The sequence below is a fragment of the Dipodomys spectabilis genome, unplaced genomic scaffold (genome assembly GCF_019054845.1).
Source record: "Dipodomys spectabilis isolate Male_0828 unplaced genomic scaffold, ASM1905484v1 ptg000125l, whole genome shotgun sequence".
Classification (NCBI taxonomy): Eukaryota; Metazoa; Chordata; class Mammalia; order Rodentia; family Heteromyidae; genus Dipodomys; species Dipodomys spectabilis.
This window is the reverse complement of record NW_024870802.1, coordinates 4116814-4131570: the sequence shown is the minus strand read 5'-3', so window position 1 is coordinate 4131570 and position 14757 is coordinate 4116814.

Sequence of the window (14757 nt, the reverse complement as noted above, 5' to 3'; positions counted from 1 at the left end):
CCGCACCTTAAAGATGGCGCCGGCTTCCGCCCTCCACCTTCCCGATGACGAGCGCTCTCTGTGGTAAACAACTCCTTATATGGCTAAGGCATAGAATCTGGCTTGCTTCCGCGCACCTGAACCTATTGATGGCTCTCACGAGGCGTATCAGGGTTGGCTACCCAGCGGGTACTTAAGGCTGTGTGTGGGATTCTCCCCGGGGTCAGAAGATTGCTCAAAGGTCCTGAATAAACTGCAGAGAGAAGAGCTCGGTGTTGAGTCTTCCTTGCTGGTCGAGGTGGTCGTGACAACAAAGAAATAATCTTACAAATGTGTCAGAAACAATCACATGAAAGAAAAAAATTTGAATACATATCTCAGGGTTCATTTCCCTAACATCAACTTATCTGACTTTTTCTGCTTGACTCAGACATATACTAGATATTGCAAATGAGGGAAACCATGGGACCTATGTTTCTTTGGGCCTGGCTTACTTCACTTAATATTTTTTCCAAGTCTTTCCATTTCCTAACAAATGAGGCAATGTCATTCTTTCTGATGGAGGCATAGAATTCCATTGTACATATATATATATATATATATATATATATATATATATATATCAATCACATTTTCTTAATCCATTCATCTACTGAGGAGCATCTGGGTTGGTTACATATCTTAGCTATGGTAAATAAGGCTGCAATAAACATAGTCGTGCTGGTAGCTTCAGTGTGGGGTCTTGTTTGTGAACATTTGGGCAAATGCACAAAAGTGGGATTGCTGGGTCATAGGGGAGCTCTATGTGGAGTCTTTTGAGGAACCTCCATACTGCTTTCCAAAGTGGTTGAACAAGTTTACACTCCTACCAACAATGCAATAAGGTTCCCTTCTGTCCACATCCCCTCCAGCATCTGTTATTAGAGTTCTTTTTTTTTTTTTTGGGCGGGGGGGAGGCCCAGTCATAGGGCCTGAACTCTGGGCCTGGGCACTGTCCCTCAGCTCTTCAGCTCAAGGCTAGCACTCTACCACTTGAGCCACAGCACCACTTCCAGCTTTTTTCTTTTTGCTTATGTGGTGCTGAGGAATCGAACCCAGGGCCTCAGGCATGCAAGGCAAGTGCTCTTCCACTGAACCACCTTCTCAGCCCTAGAGTTCTTGGTTATAGCCATTCTAACTGGGGTGAGGTGGTATCTCAATGTTGTTTTGATTTGCATTTCTTTTATGGCTAGAGAGGTTGAACATTTCTTCAGGTGTCTATTGGCCATCCTTCTTAACTCTTCAGAGAATTTTCTCCTTTTTAGCCCGCTTATTTATTGGGCAGTTATTTCTTTGAAGATTTGTTGATGGGGCATTTAATTTTTTGAGTTCCAGGTATATTTTAGATATGAGACCCTTGTCTGTTGTATGGCTAGTGAAGATCTTCTCCCAATCCATGGGTTTTCTATTGATCTTGCTAGCTATGTCCTTTGCCATGCAGAAGCTCTGCAATTTCATGCAATCCCATTTGTCCAACCTTTCTTTGATTTGTTGTGTTTCCAGGTCTCTATTAAGAAAATTTCTGCCTGTGCCAAGGAGACCTAGGGTTTCTCCTATTCCATCCTGTAATGTTTTCAAAGTGTCTGCTTTGACTACGAGGTCTTTGATCCATTTGGAGTTGATTCTGGTGCAGGGTGATATATAAGGATCTAGCTTTAGTTTTCTACAAGTAGTTAACCAATTTTGCCAGCACCATTTACTGAAGAGGCTGTCTTTCTTCCATTCTATTTTTTTAGCTCCCTTATCGAAGATTAGATGGTTATAGGTCTGTAGGTTCATTTCTGGGTTTTCCATTCTATTCCATTGGTCCTGAGGTCTGTTCTTGTGCCAGTACCAAGCTGTTTTGATTACTATGGCTTTATAGTAGAGTTTGAAATTTGGTATTGATATTCCTCCAGCACTGTTCTTTCTGTTGAGGATCGTTTGTGCTAATCAGAGTCTTTTATTGTTCCATATGAATTTTTGGATTGCCTCTTCTATTTCCTTGAAGAATGAGGTTGGAATATTGATAGGCATCGCATTGAATTTGTAGATAGCCTTGGGAAGTACTGCCATTTTCAAGATGTTGATCTTTCCAATCCAGAAGCATGGGAGTTTTTGCCACTTTCTAAGTTCTGTTTTGATTTCCTTTTTCAAGTTTTTAAAGTTTTCATCATAGAGGTCTTTCACTTCTTTGGTTAAGTTAATTCCTAGGTTTTTTATTTTTTTGTTGGGCTATTAGAAATGGAGTTGCTTTCCTAATTTCAGCCACACTTTTCTCCTTGTTGGCATACAGAAAAGCCATTGATTTTTGAGGGTTAATTTTATACCCTGCTACTTTGCCAAAGTTTTGAATCAGCTTGAGTAATGTTGGAAGGGAGTCTGTGGGATTCTTAAAATACAAGATCATGTCATCTGCAAAGAGGGAGAGTTTTATTTCTTCTTTCCCTATTTGGATCCCCTTTATGTTTGCATATTGTCTTATTGTTGTAGCTAGGCATTCTAATGCTAGATTGAAGAAAAGTGGAGAGAGTGGACATCCTTGTCTCGTTCCTGAGTTAAGAGGAAATGGCTTTAGTTTTTCACCATTAAGTATAATGCTGGCTGTAGGTTTGTAATATACAGCCTTTATTGTATTGAGGAATGTTCCATGGTTTCCTCATTTTTCCAGAACCTTCATCATAAAGGGGTGTTGGATCTTGTCAAATGCTCGCTCTTTCTGCATCTATTGAGATAACAATGTGGTTCTTATCCTTGCTCCTGTTATTGTTATGAATTATGTTAATTGATTTGTGTATATTGAACCAGATTTGCATCCCTGAAATGAATCCTGTTTGATCGTAGTATATGATTTTTTGGATGAATTGTTGAAGTCAATTGGCCAGAATTTTGTTGAGAAGTTTTGCATCAATGTTCATCAAAGAAATGGGTCTATAGTTCTCTTTCTTTGATGAGCCCCTGCCTGGTTTTGGGATGAGGGTTATGATGGCTTCATAGGATGAGTTCGGTAGTGAACTTTCTCTTTCAATTTCATTGAAGAGTTGGAGGAATATTGATGTGAGCTCTGCTTTGAAGGCCTTGTAGAATTCTGCTGTAAAGCCATCTGGTTCTGGGCTTTTCTTAGATGGGAGGTCTCTTATTGTTGTTTCTATTTCAGTGCTTGATATGGGCCTGTTAAGATGGTTTAACTCGGAGAGTTCTCAAGATGGCGACGGGGCAGTAGGGAAACGCCACAGCTCTCTCCAACCAAAAAGAGAGTTCGAGTTCCAACCTTTAATCTCCCCAAGAGACCGACAACAACAAAAAGACGAACACTCAGAGAAAAACCAGAGGTGGAAAATAACAAAAAAAGAAAGAGAGGAAAAGAAGAATTTCAGAACAGAGAAGAGCGAAGACCCCTCCCCCAACCTTTACTGGCCGCGCGGCAGTGCGCCAAGCCGCCGGCCAGCCGGCCCGGCAGGGGCTGCCGGAGCCACAGAGACACAGGGGGCTGCTTGCAGATCACCAGGTACCGGATTGCAGAACAGCGGATCGCCAGGAACAGAGAAACCTACCAGCCGGGAGTCTCCAGGAGGATCCCACCCCACCCATCACTCTCCACCGGAGCGGAGAGGCTCCATCCCGCCAAAGCCGCCCGGCACCAGCAGCGCCACAAAGGGACCTGTCGCGATCGCAACGACCCGGCGGGGGGCCGCCCAACCCAGCCCGCAACCACCCCAACTGAACTCGGACTGCAACAACAACTGACGGACTGCAACAACAACTGACGACCTACAGGGTGAGTACCCATCAGGGGACAGGGAATCCATCAAGGGAGACCAGAGCTGGAGGGAATCCCCAGACCCTGACCTAGACTCCCTACCCCAACACCCGGACCACAGGACCCACTAAAACTGGGAACTGTTCGAGAGCCCCACCAGCCGGTGGAGCACACTCTGCTGGCCAGGCCAGAGCAAGAGCGCCCCGGGAAGGGAGCTTAAATGCTCAAGCCAGGAACAGTGCCCCTGGGTCAAGACTACCAACAGTAGAAGAAATTTGAACTGTGTCCTCCAGGCTGCATAACCAAGGTGGTATACACATTAGCACAGGCCTAACGAGCGCGCTCCAGGCTGGGGCCGGAACCAGGCCAGGGGACCGGCGCCTGAACAAAGCAAAAAGGGTCAGAAGTGGGGCTGTGGCTCAAATGGTAGGGTGCCAGCCCTGAGCTGAAGAGCTGAGGGACAGCACCCAAACCTAGAGTTCAAGCCCACAACCAGCCCAAAACAAACAAAAACACATCAGGAGCCCATAGCAGACTCCAGTATTTGGGAGAGTGCATCCAGAGCATCTGATCTTCCCAAGAGCACCCGCAGGAGCAAACACAAGCAGTCTAGGCTGCTCAACCCTTCCAAAGGCGGGAATTGCTACAGCAGAGAGCTGAGAATCCTAAGTGAATAGCAGCTGGAAATAGGCTCCCAACAGAATCCAGATCAGACACAGACTCTCTCTACCAATAGAGAATCAGCAACCAAGCAAAGTCAGACACACCAAAACAAGATTGAAGAGCAGTCTCCTGAACCCCCATGCGAAAATCACAGAGAAAAATCACAAGGTTTACCACTACCCAGGACAGCAAGCTCACCTCAAAAGCCAGCAGCCACGCAGGGGAGAGCCCCAGTGGGAGCAAAGCAGGAATGGAAGACAAAAACTACATCCAAGGGTTGCTGGAGGCAATGACTCAAGAAATAAAGCGAGAAATGGATCAGAAATTGAAAGAGCACAAGGATGAACTATCAAAAGATATACAGGATATCAAACAAAAATTGGATGCAAAAATAGAAGCTGCACAAACCTCAGTAAGAAGTGAGATAAACGCCAAATTAGAGGTAATGCATACTGATATCACCTCATTGAGAGGTGAGATCAGTACTCTGAGAACCAACATTGAATCCATAAAGGGATCCATTTCCATCATGCAAACCACAATAGAAGCCACGGTCAACAGAGTGAATGAAATGGAAGGTAGAGTGTCAGATACAGAAGACAGAATACACCAACTGGACCAAAAAGTGACAGATATGGAAAAATCACTCAAATTAAACCAAAGGGAAATTCAAGAGCAAGCAGATAATGCTAAAAAATTTAACCTTCGCATAATCGGAGTGGACGAAGGTGAGGAATTCCAGAGCAAGGGAATGCAACACCTATTTAACAAGATAGTCAATGAAAATTTTCCCCACCTCAAAAACGACCATCTTAACTACATCACAAAAGCTTATCGAACACCCAACAAGCAAGATCCCAGGAGAAACACTTCTAGGCACATAATAGTAACAATGATGGATCTGAATAATAAGGAAACAATCCTGCATGCAGCAAAAATGAAGAAGGAGCTATACTACAACGGGAAAAAAATTAGAATCACTGCAGATCTCTCCACACAAACAATGAATGCAAGAAAAGCCTGGGAAAGCACCATACGAGCCCTGAGAGCCAATAACTGCCAACCCAGACTGATATACCCGGCAAAGCTAGCATTCACATTCGATGGAGAACTGAAAACTTTTAATAGCAAAGAAAAACTAAATGAATACATAAACATTAAGCCAGCATTACAAAGAATTCTAAGAGGGGGGACACAACCTGAAGAAAGCAACCAGGAACTGGGACCTGCCCCAAACAGGCATTACTCAAAGTCTAACTGAGCAAGCACAGGAGGAAAGGAAAGAAGAAAAACTTAGGAAAACGGAATGGCAGGGACAACAATGCATCTCTCTATACTTTCTCTTAATATAAATGGGCTGAATTCGCCAATTAAAAGAAAACGAACTGAGGACTGGATCAGAAAACAAGACCCATCCATCTGTTGCCTTCAGGAGACCCACCTCCCAGCCAAACATACAAACAAACTCAGAGTGAAGGGGTGGAAAAGGATCTACCAATCAAATTCCCCCAATAAGAAAGCAGGTGTAGCTATCCTGATATCTGACAAAATAAACTTTTCATTAAAATCAGTACAGAAAGACAAGGACGGACATTACATATTAATAAAGGGAACAATCCAAGAGGAGGATATAACCATCATCAACTTATATGCCCCAAATATCGGTGCACCCAGATATGTTAAACAAATGCTCTCAAACTTACAGAATAAAATAGATCCCAATACGATAATACTAGGAGACTTTAACACGCCACTCTCACCAAAGGACAGGTCTACCAACCAGAGGATTGGCAAAGAAGCTACCGAATTAAGTGAGGCCATACTTCAAGCGGAATTAACTGACATCTACCGAGTATTTCACCCTAAAACAACACAGTACACATTCTTCTCAGCAGCTCATGGAACTTTCTCCAAAATAGACCATATCATAGTTCATTCAAGGAACTTAAGCAAATACAAAGGGATCGACATAATCCCCTGTATCCTATCTGACCACAGTGGAATCAAGCTAGCTCTCAATAACAAAGCATACCGCAGAAATTTCTCTAATACATGGAAATTGAACAGCACACTCCTTAACAAGGCCTGGGTAACAGAAGAGATCAGAGAAGAAATAAAGCATTTCCTAGAACTCAATGAAAATGAAAACACCTCACAAAGAAACTTGTGGGACACAGCAAAAGCAGTCCTGAGGGGCAAATTTATTGCCCTCAGTGCCCACATCAAGAGAATGGAGACAGACCAAGTAAATAATCTCATGTTGCAACTAAAACAGCTAGAAAAACAAGAAAAAATGGGACCTAAAGCTACTAGACGAAGCCAGATAACCAAATTGAGAGCAGAGATTAACCAATTAGAAAATCAGAAAACCATAACCAAAATAAACCAAACAAAAAGCTGGTTCTTTGAAAAAATAAACAAAATTGATGGCCCGTTGGCAAGATTAATTAAAAAAAGAAGAGAGGAAACCCATATTAATAGGATTAGGGATGCCACGGGAAACATCACAACACGTACCCAAGATATCCAAACAATTCTAACAGACTACTTTCAAAAGCTATACTCTCTAAAGGAAGAAAATCTGGCGGAAATGGATGCATTTTTAGAGAAATACAAGTTACCCAAACTGAGCAAAGAAGAAGTTAACCAATTAAATAAGCCAATATCCTATAATGAGATACAGGAAGCTATCAAAAGTCTTCCAACAAAAAAAAGCCCAGGACCAGATGGATTCACAGCAGAATTCTATAAGACCTTTAAAGAAGAACTAATACCCATACTCCTCAAGCTCTTCAGAGAAACAGAGAAGGAGGGAGCTATCCCAAACTCATTCTACGAAGCCAATATCACACTCATCCCCAAACCAGGCAAAGACCCAACCAAAAAGGAGAATTACAGGCCAATCTCCTTGATGAACACAGATGCAAAGATCCTTAACAAGATTCTAGCTAACAGAATCCAGAAACACATAAAAAAAATAATACACTATGATCAGGTAGGCTTCATCCCAGAGACACAGGGATGGTTTAACATACGTAAGTCAATAAATGTAATCCAGCATATCAACAGAGCCAAGGTCAAGAATCACATGATTATCGCCACAGATGCAGAAAAGGCCTTTGATAAAATTCAACATTCATTCATGCTAAAAGCTCTGGAGAAAATAGGAATAGAAGGAACATTTCTAAAAACAATAAAAGCCATTTATGACAGACCAATAGCCAATATTATACTTAATGGGGAAAAGCTACAACCAATCCTCCTAAAAACAGGAACAAGGCAAGGATGTCCACTGTCTCCACTCCTCTTCAACATAGTCCTAGAACCCTTAGCCAGGGCAATAAGGCAAGAAAAAGACATTAAAGGGATCCGCATAGGGAAAGAAGAAGTGAAACTATCCCTTTTTGCAGACGACATGATACTATACCTCCACGATCCCAAAAACTCCATCCCCAAACTTTTAGAAATCATAAGTCACTTCGGCAAAATAGCAGGATACAAAATAAACCCACAAAAATCAGTTGCCTTCCTATACACTGATAACGCACAGGAAGAGAGGGAAATAAAGGGAGCAACCCCATTCACAATAACCTCCCAAAAAATAAAATATTTAGGAATTAACCTAACCAAAGATGTAAAAGAACTATTTAATGAGAACTATAAAAAGTTAAAGAAAGAAATTGCAGAAGACACTAGGAAATGGAAAGACCTCCCATGCTCCTGGATAGGCCGACTTAATATAGTAAAGATGGTGATACTTCCAAAATTAATATACAAATTCAATGCAATTCCTATTAAAATCCCAATGACGTACATCACTGAAATACAGAAAACAGTCCAAAAATTTATATGGAACAACAAAAGACCTAGAATAGCCAAAACAATTCTAGGGGATAAAGACAATATGGGAGGGCTATCCATGCCGAACTTCAAACTCTACTACAGAGCTATAATCACAAAGACAGCATGGTACTGGCACAAAAACAGACCCGAAGACCAATGGAACAGAATAGAAGATCCAGATATAAATCCACAGGCCTACAGCCAGCTGATATTCGACAAAGGAGCCAAAGACATACAATGGAAGAAACACAGCCTCTTCAACCGCTGGTGCTGGGAAAACTGGGCAGCCACATGCAGAAAACTAAAAGTGGACCCCAGCCTATCACCATGCACCAACATCAACTCAAAATGGATTAAAGACCTTAACATTAAACCTGAATCTCTGAAACTACTGCAGGACAGAGTAGGAGAGACACTTGAACTAATAGGCACAGGAAGGAACTTCCTGAACAGAGTCCCAGGGTCACAACAAGTTGGAGAGAGACTCGACAAATGGGACTACCTTAAAATAAAAAGCTTCTGCACAGCTAAATCTATCGCAACTAAGCTAGAAAGACAACCAACTAATTGGGAAAAAATATTTACCAGCAATATATCAGACAAGGGGTTAACATCCTGTATATACAGGGAACTCAAGAAACTAATCCCTCCCAAACCTAACAAACCAATTACTAAATGGGCAAGGGAACTAAAGAGGGACTTCTCAAATGAAGAAATAAAAATGGCAAAGAAACACATGAGGAAATGTTCATCATCCCTGGTGGTGAAGGAAATGCAAATAAAGACAACCCTGAGATACCACCTTACCCCAGTCAGAATGTCCCACATCCACAAATCAGCCAACGACAAATGCTGGAGGGGATGTGGAGAAAGAGGAACCCTATTACACTGCTGGTGGGAATGTACACTTATACAACCACTTTGGAAAGCAGTCTGGAGGGTCCTTAGAAAGCTAAAGATTGACCTCCCTTACGACCCAGTCATACCACTTCTAGGCATCTACCCTGAACAACAGGAACCAATATACAAGGACACGTGCACCTCCATGTTTATTGCAGCACTGTTCGCAATAGCTAGGATATGGAAACAACCTAGGTGCCCCACCACAGATGAATGGATCCAAAAATTGTGGTATCTATACACAATGGAATATTATGCAGCCATTAGAAATGACAAAATAATGGCATTTGCAGGGAAATGGATGGAGCTAGAAGGAATCATGTTGAGCGAGGTAAGCCAAGAACGAAGAGACAAACGGTACATGGTCTCCCTCATAAGTGGATGCTAAATCCATAAGGTTAGTGATACGACAAAACTAACAGGACTTAAGAAACAAAGAACTCCCGCTCATCTGGTTGAACCACTACTAAATATCCTCATGCTGCTGATCACAAATATGGTATATAACATGTGAACACTGTTATATATTACAGACTGTGGTAGACAATTTGCTCCAGGGAAGTTAGAATGAACTTGTGACTTTGAAATTATGTAATCATTTAATCACAATCAAAAAAAAAAAAAAAAAAAAAGAACCTCGGGGAAGGGAGGGAGGGAGGGGATGGTAGGGGGAAAACAATGGAGGGGGTAACAATGTTCAAGAGGAAGTGTACTCATAACCTCACTCATGTAACTGTGACCCTCTGTATAGTAGCTTTACAATAAAAAAAAAAAAAAAAAAAAAAAAAAAGATGGTTTAACTCATCTTGGTTTAGTTTCTGCATATCGATATTTGCTAGGAAAAGGTCCATTTCTGCCAAGTTCTCAAACTTATTAGCATAGAGTTTTGAGAAGTATTCCCTTATAATATTCTGAATCTTGGTTGTGTCTGTGGTGATGTTTCCATTTTCCTCTCTGAGTTTATTTATTTGGGTGTGTTCTCTTCTTTTTCTGATAAGATTTGCTAAAGGTCTGTCAATTTTGTTAATTTTTTCGAAGAACCAACTCTTTGTTTTGTTGATTCTATTTTTTTTATTCTAATTCATTTAATTCTGAGTTAATTTTAATTATTTCTTTCCATCTACGGGATTGGGGTTTATCTTGCTGCTGTTTTTCAAGGAGGCTCAGATGTCTCATTAAATTGTTGGTTTCAGATCTCTCCAATTTGTTGATGTAGGAACTCAGAGCTATAAACTTGCCCCTGAGTACTGCCTTTGCTGTGTCCCAGAGGAGCTGGTAATTTGTGTGTTCATTTTTGTTGAATACCATGAACATTTGAATTTTGTTTCTAATCTCTTCCATAACCCACTCGTGATTCAGCAGTGTGTTGTTCAGCCTCCATGTGTTACAGGATTTTCTTTGGTGGCTTTTGGTGTTGAGTTCTACTTTTAGTTCCTTGTGGTCTGAGCAAGGTATAACTTCAATGTTTCTGAATTTGGACAAGTTTGCTTTGTGGCGTAAAATGTGGTCTATTTTGAGAAATGTTCCATGTGCTACTGAGAAAAACGTGTATTCTGATGCTGCTGGGTGAAATATTCGGTAGATGTCTGTTAAATCGAGTTGATCTATGCAGTTGTTTAGATCTGCGGTTTCTCTGTTGAGTTTTTGCCAAGTTGATCTATCTAGTGGGGAAAGTGGTGTGTTAAAGTTCCCAACAAATAATGTCTTTGGATCTATGTGGGATTTGCGGGAAAGTAGTGTTTTTTTTGATAAATTTGGGTGCTCCGTTGTGGTGAATAGATATTTAGAATTGTAATATCCTCCTGAAGGAGAGATCCCTTAATTAGTATATAGCGACCTTCTTTATCTCTTCTCACTAATTTTAATTTGAAGTCTATTTTATATGATATTAGGATTGCAACTCCTGCCTGTTTATGGGGGCCATTTGCTTGGTAGATTTTGTTCCAGCCTTTCACTTTCAAAATGTGTTTGTTTTTATGGGCAAGGTATGACTCCTGAAGGCAGCAGCTAGAAGGATCTTGCTTTTTAATCCAACTAGTCAGTCTATGTCGCTTAATTGGAGAGTTAAGTCTGCTAATGTTGAGAGATAGGACTGAGAGGTATTTGGGAGTTCCTGCCATTTTATCCACCTTCTTGGGGGCTGAGGCAACTGGGTTCTTCCTATGGTACTTGGATTCTCAGTTTGAGTGTGCTTTCTTGGCCTTTATTGTGGTCTTGTTGGTTTTCTATGTGTAGGACATCTTTAGGAATCTTTTGTAGGGCTGGTTTGGGGGAGATACATTGTTTCAATTTTTCTTTGCTATGGAAGGTTTTTATTTGACCTTCGGTTATGAAAGAGAGTTTAGCTGGGTACAGAATTCTTGGTTGATAGTTGTTTGTCTTAGGGCATGGCATACATCATTCCAGGCTCTTCTTGCTTTGATTGTCTCTGCTGAGAAATCTGAGGTGATTCTAATTGGTTTCTCTTTATAGGTGATTGATCTTTTCTCCTTAACAGCTTTAAGGATCTTTTTCCTTGGTCTGAATTGATCCTGTGTGGATTATAATGTGACAGTGGGATGTCCTATTCTGGTCTGGTCTATTTGGAGTTCTAAAAGCTTCTTGTATCTGAATAGGCCTATCTTTTTGCATGTTTGGGAAGTTCTCTGCTAGGATCCTGTTAAACAAATTTCCTAGACCATGAACTTCTGTCTCTAGGTGCTCCTCTACACCCATTATCCTCAGATTAGGCTTTTCATGGTGTCTTTCAAGTGTTGAATAGATCTATCATATTTCTTGCATTTGTCTTGGATGGTTGTATGTTCTTTCTCCATTATTCTAGGCTGTCTTCAATCCCTGAAATTCGATCATCTGCATGGTCTAACCTACTATCAAGACTTTCTATTTGCTTTTGTATTTCTTTTCCTTCTAGATGGTCGGCTTTGATGGCTTCAAATTCTTTGTTGGAGCTTAACAAAGCAATTTATGAATAAAATGCATCTTGATTTGTGTCATCCCTTGAACATCTTCATCCCCCTTTGAGCCATCCCTTCTCTTAGTTTTCTTAGTTGTGTGTCATATACAATGCGTTCTTGCCTGCATTCTACTCATTTCCCCCGTTCATTCTTCTAACCCTCTCTCCTTGGCCCTTCTTTGCAAGTATCCATTTCCAGGTACTTATTTTGTTGGGCTTTGACTCACTTTCTAAAGAATTATATTATTTATACTCTCTGTAGCCTCTATTATGTTTCTGTAATTAGGGAAGTTTTAACTACAGCAGAACACTTCCCTTAAATTTTTACACATCACCCTCTTTGTCCCAAATATAAATTTAAGAAAATATTGGAAGTATTATTGCACTGAGATGAAAGGAAGAGCAAAAAGTTTGGGGCCCATGAGTCAAATCTGTAATCCTAGCTCCAGAAATCAGGGGGATTTTGGTTCAAAGCCTGCCCAGGCACAGAAGTATGTGAAGTGTCATCTCAACCAGTGGAGTAGCTGAGAAACAGAGGTATGCATGTTATCCCAGCTATACAGAGAGAAGAAATAAAAGGATCACAGTCCAAACTAGCCTAGTCAAAAATAAAGAGTTAGTGGTGTGATTCAAATTGTCAAGCAACTGCCCAATAATTACAAGATACTGAGTTCAAATCCTAGTACCAACAAAAGAAGGAAAAGAGAAACAGAAAAAAAAATGGAAGGTAACAGAACAAAAGGGAGATTGAAAATGAAAATCCCACATGGCAGACATGTCCAGTGGATTGGGGTTTCTGTTCTATGTTGCTACTATTCACAACCTGAATACTCTCCTCCTTTCTTCCCTGCATTAGAGAGGCTAATTGCTCTCACCCACAAAGCACTGCTTGCTTCTTCCCCACAATTCCCTTGTACAGTGTTCTGGTAACCTCAGTTTAGCCCCTTACCATACACACAATTCCCTTGTACAGTGTTCTGGTAACCTCAGTTTAGCCTATAGCTCAATACCTAGTCTCTTGTTATTATTTTACTTTCAGTGGACATTAACTATGTATATTTATGAGGTCCAATGTGATGTCTGAATTTGTTCTACAATGAGCAATGATGAAACCAGGCTGATTAACAAACCTATCACCTTTTTGTCAAGAGCATATTTAAAATCTTCTTTAATACATTCTAAATATAGAACATGTTTTTATTGTAACATTCATTCTATGCAATGAATCACCTGAACTTATTCCTCCTGAAACATTGAACACTTTTGGTCAACATCTCTTTCCCCCATTCACACCCACAGCCCTGGTCCCCTGGTCCTGGATTAACAGCTTAGAGATTGACTAGGATATCTGTCAGCAAGCCTGCGGCTGGAGCCAGTGACTTCATAGAGAACCACAAACATCACATAGGGAGCCCTACAGTTCCAATTCATGTCCTGACCCATCAGAACCTCCACAGAAGTCAGCTGAACACCTCCACCTGATAAGGCTCTCCTTATCATTTGGATGATTAATCACATTTGGCAATCAGTAGGAAAGTTTAAGAAACCAATCATTGCTCAGAGTAAAATTGGAACCAGAGGCTCTGAGGTGGGAGGGCTCTGGAAGCCACAGAAAAACACTCTCACATAAACTACCACACAGTATACAGATTTCATTCAGAGGACTCTGGTGGCCCATAAAACCAAGTCATTTTCAACTGCTAATAACCCTATGCCTTTTGTGTGTGTGTGTGTGTGAAAATACCATACAGAGGGTTATAATTACATGGGCAAGATAATGAGTACATTTCTTATCAAGCATTGTTGCTTCCTCCTTTGTTTCCCCTTCCCATCCCTTCCCATATCTCCCTGTTCCCTCTACCCAATCCTCCCGCTCCCACCAAAGTTGTAAAGTTCGTTTTTCGACATAATGACTTGTACATCTCATTGTTGCAATGGGTCCACCTGTATCCCTATTTAAACGATTTGTTTTTTCCCTTCCCCTCCACAAATTATAACAACATCAAATACAGTGAAAGCAGGGGTTATACCATGGGGGAGGGACATACAAAGCAACAAAGAAATATCTTATAAATATGTTAGAAACAATTGCATGAAAGCAAAACATTTGAAGACTTATCTTGGGGTTCATTTCCCTAACATCAACTTATCTGACCTTTTCTGCTTGACTCAGATATACACTAGTTATTGCAAATGAGGGAAACCATGAGACCTATGCCTTTTTCGTTTTCCTAATCCTAAATCTGGAATTGCAGTAGGCCAATAGAGAGAACACAACACAATATATTTTGAAAAAAAATCTCAAGAATTCAACTGTGATCAGCAAGGGTAGTCCATGTCCCCAACAGCTCCACAGAGGGGAAATGTTTTTGCTATGTGCTCCCATACCACAGTCACAGTCACTGCAAGCACTCTTAACTTCATGCCAGGTCTCTCCCTACTACCTTATCTACAACAACTAAGACTGATTTTGACCCCCAAAAAACTTTGGCAAAGCCAATGAAAATCTCTGCTGCAGCTGGGTGAGGAAGTTCCGCTGGTATCATCAGGTTAGGTCAGTGATGCTGTTCAACACCCTCTATCACTCATGACTGCTCCTTCTACGACAAAGAATTACTCACCCCACAATGTGAATAGTGCC